The sequence below is a fragment of the Triturus cristatus genome, chromosome 11 (assembly GCF_964204655.1).
Source record: "Triturus cristatus chromosome 11, aTriCri1.1, whole genome shotgun sequence".
Taxonomy (NCBI): Eukaryota; Metazoa; Chordata; class Amphibia; order Caudata; family Salamandridae; genus Triturus; species Triturus cristatus.
In genome coordinates this window covers 1,183,546,388-1,183,558,941 of record NC_140594.1, presented here as the reverse complement: position 1 = coordinate 1,183,558,941, position 12,554 = coordinate 1,183,546,388, and the positions used below count along the sequence as shown (strand labels likewise).

At 51.9% G+C, this 12,554-nt stretch overlaps 1 protein-coding gene across 6 annotated transcripts in view; it reads right to left on the bottom strand.

Moving 5' to 3' along the window:
* Window positions 1–12,554, bottom strand: part of TNK2 (tyrosine kinase non receptor 2) — a 430,040-nt gene that overhangs the window by 393,283 nt on the left and 24,203 nt on the right. Inside the window, exon 1 of one of the 6 annotated variants that reach the window (XM_085635991.1) lies at window positions 1,867–1,968. The exons of the other annotated variants lie outside the window; for them this stretch is intronic. The gene's annotated coding sequence lies outside the window, so the exon portion shown is untranslated. Of the gene's footprint in view, window positions 1–1,866; window positions 1,969–12,554 lie in introns of those variants that run through there. 6 annotated transcript variants of the gene reach the window in all.

The following is a 12,554-nucleotide window of genomic DNA, read 5'->3' as shown; positions in this document are numbered from 1 at the left end:
GAGGAGTCGGGAAGAGGACCCAGGTGCGGCAGGTGAGAAATCCGCAAGGCGCCCTGGTCCTCGCAGTCCCGAGGATTAAAAGTGAAGATAAAAGTCCGTTAGCCTTGTTAATCAGGAAACAGATGTCCGTGGCAGCCAGCAGCAGAGACAACACAATCCGAGCCTTTGGGTAGTAGCCACAGTAACATGAGTTCAGGAGGCGGCATCTGGACATGTGGGCCCAGGAGGTAGGCCCGGGAGGGGGGCTGATGAGCTTTTTCAAACCAGGTCAACGGTCAGGCGGACCAACACAAGACAGGCCGCACAAAACCGGACCGGCGGCCCAGACACTGCTTCCTACCATGGGCAGGCCTCCCAACACGGGACAGGTCGCACCACAGAGGGAAGACTACCACAACACAGCAGCTGGCACCTCAGTGGGCAGGCGACACCACCAGAGGGCAAGCTCCCCTCCACTGAGGACACGTGGCCTCACCACAGGGCAGATTTCCATACAGGAAGCCTGTTCCAACCACCGAGGGCAGGCCACACCCATCCGGGGCATGTGACACCCCGGAGGGCAAGCTCCCCTCCACTGAGGACACGTGGCCTCACCACAGGGCAGATTTCCATACAGGAAGCCTGTTCCAACCACCGAGGGCAGGCCACACCCATCCGGGGCATGTGACACCCCGGAGGGCAAGCTCCCCTCCACTGAGGACAGGTGGCCTCACCACAGGGCAGGTTCACGTCACAGGAGGCAGGTCTCCATACTGGAGGTCTGTTCCAACCACCGAGGGCAGGCCACACCAATACGGGGCATGTGACACCACCGGAGGGCAAGCTCCCCTCCACTGAGGACACGTGGCCTCACCACAGGGCAGATTTCCATACAGGAAGTCTGTTCCAACCACCGAGGGCAGGCCACACCCATCCGGGGCATGGACACCACCGGAGGGCAAGCTCCCCTCCACTGAGGACAGTGGCCTCACCACAGGGCAGGTTCGCGTCACAGGAGGCAGGTCTCCATACAGGAGGTCTGTTCCAACCACCGAGGGCAGGCCACACCCATAGAGGGCAGTTGGCCCCACCACAGAGTACAGATGGCACCACTTCTGGGCAGGTGGCCTCACTGGGGGGGCGCCTCCCTGCAGACAGGCCAGGTGCCCCAGCAGCACATATCTGTCGGTGCACACACCACAGACCTCTCGGCAGCGCTTGAGTCTGGCACGTGCCACATCCGGTGTGGGTGGCACCTTCCGCTCTCTGCACAGAGCCCGCCGAGCCCTAACAGTTTACACAGCTGAGGGCCGCGGCTGCTCATGCTCGGCTGCCTAAAAATAATACACGCGCGCAATCCGTGCTTTCAATGCACAAGCGCCAAGAAACACTTGCTTTTAATAGGCAATAAGTATGCCCTCAGTTATGAGGCGCTTCCGGCGCACCCCAGGCATACGGGGCAATGAATGGTGGGAGGGGGGTCAGCTGAGTACGCTCTGCCCCCGCTGCAGAGGTGTCGGTAGTGCGCACTCAACCATTCATCCTGACGGGCGCGACGACGCTACAGAACATTCAGTATAGCGCAGACACGTAGGGAAAAATATGGACAGCAGATATGTAATGTAATGTACACCACAGACCTCTCAAAACCTAAAATGACTTACTGCCACTCAACTGTACTCGCATCGACCCGGGAATGGTTAAAGTCTGAGTATGCCCTACTGACCTACGTCACTATGGTGTGCAAGATACACCAACGTCTGTACAAGTGAGCCTCTACCCCCTGGTCCGCCCGACTTAAGGCCAATCTCTCGTAATGAACTTATGGACGGAGAGCGCCCTGGGCGCGGTTTCACTGGGACACAGGGCGCACCGGCTGTGACTCACCTAATACCTGCAAATTCAGGGATCAATGCTGCCGGATCCGATAGTGTTCTGTCTCCGGCCAGTCCCCTTCCGAAGCACTCTTCCAAAGAGCTTCACACTACTGGGGGCGTTTCTAGGCGCTAGTTCCGGTCAACCCTTCTTGAGGCGGCTTCCCAGGCGCAGAAAGTAAATCATTAAACTGACGGCCCGTCTCGCTCTCTTTGACGTCTATGACGCTTCACGGGATGCGAGAATCATAACAAGAGCACATCGAATGAAAGCGCTACACCCGAGATCATGTAGCGCCTGGAAAAGCACTTTTCAGAGCGGACCACAGGCTACCTCACCACGAATTTACCTGCCCCGGGAGGCCTGACGTACCTGCCCCGGGAGGCCACGGCTTTGCAACAGACTCGCGGTTCGCCCTGGCACGGAGTTGCCGCCTTGAATTTCTGTCTAACGCAATGAGCTTTATACGACCGCCTGCTCTGTTGACAAGAGATTGAAGTGGGTGCAATATTCGCGACCCTGGGGGGCTGCCTGGTCCCTATGGGGCAGCAAGGCCGGTGCCTGCGCAGTGGTGAAAAAGTGAGCTGTGTTTTCGGTTAATAATTCATGGCCATTTCAGCAAAGATGAAATCCTGAAGTGTGCCCAAACCCCACCCTTGCACCCACCCCACGAGCCGGCAGCCCACCGATGACCCCTCCCTCTCGGAGCGGGCAATGAGGAAGGGTCTTTCGGTTTCCGCCGGACACTCGCCCAAAGCTCTCCGAAACGTCGAGTTAGTTTTCACAAATTAAAAATTACTAATCTAGACTCCGATCTTGGTTCAAGTATTAACATTTAATATTCGTATATGTTTTTAGCAGAGGTTATGTGGACTGCAGCGAGGCCATTCGACAATAAATGGGAAAACTGACGCTAACTATGGCAAACATTTGCGAGGCAGTTGTACCAAAATAAGAGATGTTCCTGCTCGCTGCGAGGCCTAACGCCATCAGTAAAATAAATAGCTGGTTTGTTAAAAAAAATACCACTGACCGATCCGTGTGCCTGCATTTGCCAAACAGTTTTCGATTCCTGCTGCACAATTCATCCAAAACTGCCACAAAATGCGGGGGGATAAAAACCAATAAAAGGGGATTCCCACTTGTAAATGTTTCAAACGAAAGTATAATTCATATAGTTTTAGAACTGCATTTGATTTAATCAATTGTGAAATATGAACAGTTGATTACTTTTTGAATAGATAAAAAAAGGCAAAGCAGCAGGTTTTTAAAGCCGAATAAACGTACATATTTCAATACATAAATGCAGCTATGTATGCGCGGATAGCTGGAGTGGTTTATAATTCCGCAGCCATCGCACACGAGACTAGGCCTGGGCAAAAATTTCGTTCCGTTCGCGGAAATTGCGATAATTTGACATTTTTGCGTTCCGCGGAGAGCGCGAAAATGTCAAAAATTCCGGTTTCCGCAGCTTGGCGATAATTTGTTTCTTGCTCGCGCTGTAAAATGATACATTCTCGCGCGCGCGCGCGATCGCCTTACCTGAATCCCTGCGTTCGCCGACAAGTTTTCTTGATCCGGTCGCGTTCTCCATGAGATGTTGTATTGTTTTTAGCCATTTGCGCTGTCTCGCGACAGTTCGCGCCCGCAGTGACGTCATGCGTCGCGCGATCACGTCTTTCTTCTCGCGATCATGCACCGCGAGAACAACTCAAAACAAGATGGCCGCGCCCGCAAGCAACCACATGGGTAAGTTGGCGACCCGCAACCATGCAGAAAATCTCGCGAACATGCCGGAAAAAAACTTCCGCATCTTCGCGATATTTCTGCTTGTTTGCGATAATTTTAAACATTCTCGCGATAATTTGCGAAGGTTAATTCCGCAAATTCCGCCCACCCCTACACGAGACCACACCTCTCGCGCAGGAAAGGTCCCTGCACTGGCCTCCTCCGGGCAACGCCGAATGACCTTCAAGAGGGCCAGCCTCAAGGCCGGAAGTCTGCAAGGGGAGGGTCAGGCTACCTACCCATCACCCCCTCTCGCTGGGGGCAAAGGTCACTGTAACTGGCTCCCCCGAGATCTGACTAATTTCCTAAGGCTGGGGCCTTTTCGCCGTCCAGCTTCTTATTACCTTTGGGAGATGAAAGTCTGGGTCGGCCCTACTGGGTTTCGAACTACCACTCGCAGGTGCACCGACTCACCGAGTTATCTCACTGGGCGCTATCCTGAGAGGGCAGGACGCACGGTGCACAGCGGCTTCTAGGCGCATGACCGCAACTTCTACCCGAGCCTCGTCGCGGAAACACCTGCCTCTAAGGGCGCAGACTCACCCAAAGAGCAGACAACACCCCCATTCTCCACTGAACCCCAAACACAAGCCGACCTGTTACAGCGGCCCAGGTGTGGCGTCCGAAGCTGCCGAAGACGAGCTTCCAGAAGTCCTAAAATACATCTTTCTGATGTGCGCTCATCGGTGCCGCAACGCGCCTAGAAGCTCTTTAGTTCGCGGGTGCCTTTAACCAACCAATCACCGCCCGCACCGGCGAAACACACAGAGCAGGCTGGCTGTTACTCTCAAAGCAGCTGTGATACTTTTACATAAATTAACGTCAGTAACTGTTCTAGGTTTGTCTTTTCAATTATGTTTTTTTAAAGCTTTTTGATGTATAAAATGAATGTTACTATGTTGGTTTTTTTTTACACTTCTGCATGAATGTAAAACGTTTTATTGTGAATACCACAAGGTTCCAAGAAATCACTACTGTGCTGGAGTCGGAGGTGGAGGCGGCCTCCCCTGGACCCGCAGGCGGTGGGCGGGGGTCATTCCGGACAAACCGGTGCTGTCCGAGCGTCCGGCCACGGAGCGGACAGAAGCCGCCCCTGGACCCTCACAGCGTAGGGAGGGTCACTTAGGCCACGAGATGGACGCGAAACAAAACCCCGCCTGGAGCCACCAACTGACACGAGCAATGACAAGCAGCTGCCAGTAAAAACAAGCACTGGTAATGACAACAGATGCAGCTTGTAAACGAAAGGGCCTCTCCAGCCATAGATGGGGTTAGGCACCTAAGTTACACACAGGCATGTAGTCATTCACCCCCGCAATTTTGCATCCATTCATTCACCCACTGATTCATTCTTGCATTCATCCACTTTCTCAACTAGAATAATTCACACAAACAATGAACTCCACATGCATGGCGGCATATTCTTTTATTACCAAATAAAATTAAACACAGCACTGGGTGGCTGCCATTCAACCCTTGCCAGGTAGGTCGCCCCCCCCCCCCTAGCTCCACCTGCGCTATTTGAGCGCCTTGTGTGCCCTTGCTCCTTTTGCTCCCTCTGTGCCCCGCGGCCCTTTTTAGGTCTCGCCTGACCCAGCGCATGCGCTGGTCTGGCGAGACTTATTGAGAGGGCTCCAAAAAGTGCTACCAGGCCAGCCTAGAGCTACAGTGCATGTGCGCGGGCGCGCGCGTGCATCACTTTCGCGGCGGCACGGCCACTTTGATGTTCTCCGTGAGCCTGTTTATTACTTCTTTGTAGTAATGGTGGCACCCGTGCGCCGCCATTACTACAGAGCAGTAATAAACAGAAACAAGCATTGGCATAGCCAATAGGTCTCGCTTTTGGGACCTTATAAGTATTTAGTTATGCAACTGTTGCGTGGCTAAACACTTATAAGGTCCCAAAAGCGAGACCTATTGGCTATGCCAATGCTTGTTGCCTTTTGTCGCCCGTTCTCTGTGTGCCCGTGTCCCCTCTGTGCCCATTTTGCCTTTTTTTTTTTTTTGCAGAGTTTTAAATAGCGCGAACTTGACCCACATCCTATCAGGTATCAGAGCGCTTTACATAGCACCAGTTAAGTAACATGAGGACACACATTCATTTTTTGTTTTTCTATTAGGCACGGGGAGATTAAGTGATTTGCCCAGAATCACAGGATGTTTAGCGTCATTACCGAGACTCGAACCCAGTTCCCCAGGTCCGAGGTCGAGCGCCCTAGCCGTTAGGCCAACTCCTCTCCCCTTTTTGTCCCCCGTTCTGTGTGCGCCTGTGTCCCCTCTGTGCCCCGCTGCCCATTTTGCCTTTTGTCCCCCGTTCTGTGTGCGCTCGTGTCCCCTCTGTGCCCCGCTGCCCATTTTGCCTTTTGTCCCCGTTCTGTGTGCCCGTGTCCCCTCTGTGCCCCGCTGCCCATTTTGCCTTTTGTCCCCCGTTCTGTGTGCCCGTGTCCCCTCTGTGCCCTGCTGCCCATTTTTTGCCTTCTGTGCCACCCGCCTCCCAGCTGCTCCTCCCTCCCACCTCCCATTAAAATGGTGGCCACGAGCAGCGGGCGCCCCAAAGGCGCACCTAAGGCAAGCCCGCCTGCCCAAACTGCAGCTTCTCCTGCATCAAAGACGCAGAGACACCCGCCGCAAAAAAACACAACCAGCTCCGATGCATCCTGATCAACACTCGCTCCGCACGCAAACACGCCGTCGAGCTCTGGGACCTACTCGACACCGCATCACCAGACATCGCCTTCCTGACCGAGACCTGGATGAACGAAGCCTCCTCTCCAGACATCGCCATAGCTATCCCCGACGGATACAAGATCACCCACAGAGACCGCACCAACGGAGTCGGAGGAGGAATCGCCATCGTCCACAAGAAGACCATCAGGGTCTCACCAAACACCGACGACACTCAGCACCGCCGAACACATGCACTTCCAGATCCACACAGACCCCAAGACCACCCTAAGAGGCACCCTCGTCTACAGACCACCCGGACCCCGACCACAATTCTGCGACGCCATCGCAGACTTCATCAGCACGCACGCACTGACCTCCACAGACTGCATCCTCCTCGGAGACCTGAACTTCCATCTGGAGAACAACAACGACAGCACCTCCTCCACCCTGATAGACAACCTCGCCAACCTCGGACTGGAACAGTTCGTCACGACGCCGACCCACATCGCCGGACACACGCTCGACGCCATCTTCTCCTCAAGCCCCCATGTCTCCTTCAGCCACGCCTCCGAACTCACCTGGACCAACCACCACTGCATCCACTTCACCTTCCGGAAACCCGTCGCACATCACCGCACCCTACAGATCCCCCGTCGCTGCTGGGGCAAAATCACCGAAGTACAACTACAGACAAACCTCGCACTCAACCCACCGACCAACCCCTCCATCCCAGACGATAGTGCGCGCACCCTCAGACGATGGATGGACGACTGCGCCAACACCTTAGCCCGCTGAAAAAACAAACCCTCAAAGACACCAGCAAGAGAGCCAACTGGTTCACCCCGAACTCCTAGCGTCAAAGGGCAACTGCCGCAAGTTGGAGAACATATGGCACAGCAAAAAGTCGCCGGGAAGCTGCGCAACCCACAAAGACGCCATCCGCAACCACCACCACCTCATCAGGACCGCCAAGAGGACCTTCTTCAAAGACCGCCTCGACAACAACGCACACAACAGCAAGGAGCTCTTCAACGTCGTGAAGGAACTCTCCAACCCCAGCTCCAACGCCAACAACATCCCGCCGTCGCAAGCCCTGTGTGACTCCCTCACCACCTTCTTCCACCGCAAGATCGCCGACAGCTTCAACACCCGGACGACCCTAACAGGCCCCAACACACCGGACCCACCACTCCCCACCGACCACGACCCCCTGACAACCTGGGCCAACGTGAGCATCGAAGACACAATCAAGACCATGGGCACAATCCACTCCGGCTCACCGTCTGACCCTTTTCCACACCACAGCTTCAACAAAGTCGGCAGCTCCATCGCACCCCACCTGCACAACATCATCAATCTCTCCTTCGAGACTGCGACCTTCCCTGAGAGCTGAAAACACGCCGAGATCAACGCCCTACTGAAGAAACCCAAGGCGGACCCGAGCGAACTCAAAAACTTCCGGCCCATCTCCCTGCTTCCGTTCCCAGGTAAGGTCCTCGAGAAGATAGTCAACATCCAGCTCACCCGCTACCTCGAAGACAACAACATCCTGGACCCCTCCCAGTCACGATTCCACAGCACCGAGACCGCCCTCATCGCTGCCACAGACGACATCAGGATCCTACTGGACAACGGCGAGACGGCGGCCCTCATCCTTCTGGACCTCTCCGCCGCCTTCGATACAGTCTGCCACCGCACACTACGCACACGACTCCACGACGCAGAGATCCGAGACAAGGCCCTGGACTGGACCTCCTCCTTCCTCTCCGGCAGAACCCAGATAGTCCACCTCCCCCCGTTCCGATCCGAAGCCTCCGAGATCATCTGCGGCGTCACGCAGGGATTCTCCCTCAGCCCGACGCTGTTCAACGTCTACATGGCGCCTCTCGCACGCATCGCCCGACATCACGACCTCAACATAATCTCCTACACCGACGACACGCAGCTGATCCTCTCCCTCACCAAGGACCCCCTCACAGCCAAATCCAACCTCCTCCAGGGAATGAAGGTCGTCGCCGACTGGATGGAGGATAGCCGCCTCAAACTGAACACAGACAAGACGGAGATCCTCATCCTCGGGCCCAACCCCTCAGCATGGGACGACTCCTGGTGGCCCGCGTCGCTGGGGACCCCCCCCGCACCCACCAACCATGCACGCAACCTGGGAGTCATCCTCGACTCGAAACTCACCATGACCAAACAAGTCAGCGCTGTCTCCTCCACCTGCTTCAACACCATCCGTAAGCTCCGCAAGATCTACAGATGGATCCCGACATACACAAGGAAAACAGTCACCCAGGCCCTAGTCAGCAGCAGACTCGACTACGGAAACGCCCTCTACGCCGGAGCCCCGACCAAGCTCATCAACAGACTGCAAAGAATCCAGAATGCCTCTGCACGCCTGATCCTCGACGTCCGAGACAACATCAACCCCACCTGAAGAACCTGCACTGGCTCCCTGTCGACAAAAGAATCTCCTTCAAGCTCCTGATCCACGCACACAAGGCACTCCACAAAACCGGCCCAGCCTATCTCAACAGTCGACTCTCCTTCTACGTGCCCAACAGGAAACTCCGCTCCGCAGACCTCTCCCTGGCTACCGTCCCACGCATCCGTAGAACCACAGCCGGAGGCAGATCCTTCTCACACCACACCGCCAAGACCTGGAACACCCTCCCCCTCAATCTACGACAAACCGAAGACCTTCTAATCTTCAGGAGACGACTCAAGACCTGGCTGTTCGACCAGTAGCAACAGCACCCCACCCTCCCCACCCTCAGCGCCTTGAAACCCTTGCGGGTATGTAGTGCGCTTTACAAATTATTGATTGATTGATTCAACATTATTGTAAACAGAGAATAATTGTTTTAAAGTTCCAGCATGGCGACCGCATTTAGAATCAACACGTTGGCCATCTTGGAATGGGAAAACCATGGTACAGGATGAACATACCCAAGCAAAGATATGTGCCAGGTTTGAAGGCAGTGCCCATTTGGGATGCAGTGCACTACGGATGAAATGAGTGGCAAACAAGTCACCCATTAGCAATGTGTGGGGGGCGTATTACGCAATGAAAATCAAAACAGAAGAAGGAAAGATACAATGAGGACCTATAAAAGGAGAAAATGGCAAACTAAACAACAAGCCCACCAGCCCTACAGTGATTGTGAGGTAGAGGTGCATGTATGCTGAGACAAAAACAGGCACTCACAGGGCAAGAGACAAAAACTGAAGAGGGTTGACCTGCAGCCTCATACATGCTGTCATGGAAGGAAGCAGAGTGTAAATGACACTCATCCAGACCAGTGGCAAAAGCGTGTGTTAGTGTGTGTGTACGCACACACGTACATATATTTATATATAAACACACACACTTATGTACACATATACACACTGGATATATATATATATATATATATATATATATACACACACATATACATATATATACACACACATATCCATATCCACTCATACAAACCTGGCAGAGAACTAAGTTTGTTAGGCCATCCAACTAAGTTCTACTAAAAATTACTACAGTACAAATCTATCTCAAGGTTTGGTCAAGGGGATATTTGGCACCAAATTCTTGCTTACAACCTTTATCTGTAGATTATCGTGAAACAAAATACATGTCTGCAGGCTTTAACACAGTGCAATAACAATCCACCCGCAAAGGCCTATTGGCTTTAACAGAAGTGTTTCATAACGAATAAATCGGGCCTACTGCCTTTGACTTAACTTTTTATAAAACACAGATCTGACCAATGTCATGTAAAATACCTTTTCCCAACGAACCAATCAGGCTTGTTGTCATTATGAATGCAGTGTCACAGTAACCAATCTGGACCCACTGTATTGCACATAAGCTTTCCCACAAGCCAATCATAAGATATACCATAATATGTACACAATTACATTTGTCAAAATATGATAACCTAATAAGCTTTATCGTTAAGTAAATCTTTTATGCCCATTGTCTGATGCCAATGAACCAATTGGGCCTACAGCCTTTACTGTAGTCATCGCACCATTACCAACACAGGCCGAGCATCATGTATACAGTTATAAAATTACAAATATGTACAAAATTACAGTTGGCAAAGCAAAATATTCTCTCTTAATACAGTCGAACAAGGATTATCGCAGCGCAAATCTTTAATCTGGACAGTTTGTCATACAGGGGTAATCAACTCCAAAACCACTACAATCTGTGAAATTCCAAGCAACAAACGACTACTCGGCAGGATTTAATACAGAATTAACAGCAAGCCACCTTTAAATGCCTGTAGACTTTAACATATGCTTTTCAGAATAAATGCTTCAGGCCTACAGACTTTATCAAAACATTCAAAACATGCAAGTAACACCTATAGCTTAGATCTTTGGCTTGCCGCTATAACCAAACACAGAGCTGATATACGGAGCATACGCTTTCCCACAAAGCAGACACTTCAAGCACTCTTTTTCAGTGGAAGCACACAACTTCTACCCTATCACATGCAGTATTCAAGGGAACCAACATGTGTGCGGCGCCTAGGCCCTCACTAGCAGGCCAACAAAAACCAGGGAGAGCAGAGCCAGGAGCGAGCCAGGGGACAGCTCTAAGGGCCCGTGGAGGGCTCAAGCCGTGCACACACCTGGCATGTAGACCCTTCAACAGGCATCATGCTACGATAAGAGGAGGCGAATTTAAAACTCTAGGAAGTGTGTTTCTTTAACACTCTGAAGCGCTTCACCTTGGTACATCACATCATGTCTCTGAAATGATAAGTATTTATTAAAAGCGAGAGTTTCGAAAGATGAACTGAGAAACACTCCTGTCCCGCCCTGTTGACAAGGCTATTAGTGACCTAAGAGGCGAGCCTTTACTCATGCGTCACCTATACATGGCCTAGATGCTTACTATAGAAAGGGCGGTATTACAGGCAATTAATTCAAACCAGAGAGGTGTTTGTACTACACACCTCCTTACCTCACCTACTTGAAGGTGCTCGCATATATGATAATGAAGGAAAAGGAGGCTCGGCTAAACAAAATATTTGTCTAGAATCACATGGTTTTGTTAGTTTTACAGAGCGCAAACCTTACCTAACCTAAGAACATAACAGCAAGTAGACGAAGACTATGTTCAGGACCACTGGAATTATGAGATTGTGCGGCCGCAACATTTTTTGCATAGTTAGAGGTTTGCAGCATTTGCCGCATAATCCATCACCTGCTGCATAATCTGAAGATTTTAACAAAAAAATAGTTTCTAGCTCAAGCCATTCAAAAGTTACCAAAAACTCTGCAACACTTGTTGCTGAACAGTGGAAGACCCTTCGCAAAGAATACTATAACAATATATGCGGCATTACACCACATATTTTTTGCCTTTTCTTGCTGCATAATTTATTCAACCCTGCCGCATAATTTGCACCCCCCCCCCCCCCCCGCCGCAGAATTCCAGTGGCCCCGAGTATATTACACATTTTTTTTCAACACAGGGAGATTTGCCAGGATTCAGAGGATGCGGGGCAGAGGCCGGGATTCGAACCTGATAAGGTACTTGGTCAGATGCTGTGGCCACTAGACCACATGGCCTCTGGTGAAAGTTCAGCTAGCTTGGGGCTCAAGGTTCCAAGAAGCCCTCGAGCTGAGCTAGAGTCCGGCTAGTGTCAGGCATCTGGTTCGAGCTTCAAGCAGCTCGATCACCTCCACCCCTCACAGCAGTACTTCTGAAAGCTCTTTTCCTGTTATTCGTATAAGGTAGGTGACCACTGCACCGTCAGGCTTTCCCCCGCCCCCGTTGTCCTCTACTCACCCTAAGACTGCGCCGGACAGCTATCAACCCTCCCTCCAAGTATTTCAAAATCTCAGCCTAGATCAAACACGTCAAGCTATTTTGGCCGTAAAATCTGGGTCTCCTTTTGATCCCTGCCCCCCTGTGATCTTACATGCCCTGACAGACATGGTCAACCCAGTCATACACAATATAACAAATACTTCACTGTCCACAGGGAGGTAGGTACCTAAGAGAGGAAACTTGCGGCAGTTTTACCCCTGCAAAAGAAACAGCTTGCTGATCCTACCATCCTTTCAAATCTTCGCCCCAGTTCTCTCCTACCTTGCCTAAGTAAGATCGCAGAAAAACTGGTCAATTCACAACTCGCGACCTACCTGGAAGGAGTGTGAGAAGTTGGCCTGATGTATGATGTCACTAGTTCTAGTGTACACCTTATATCAGTCCAAACAACCCTTAT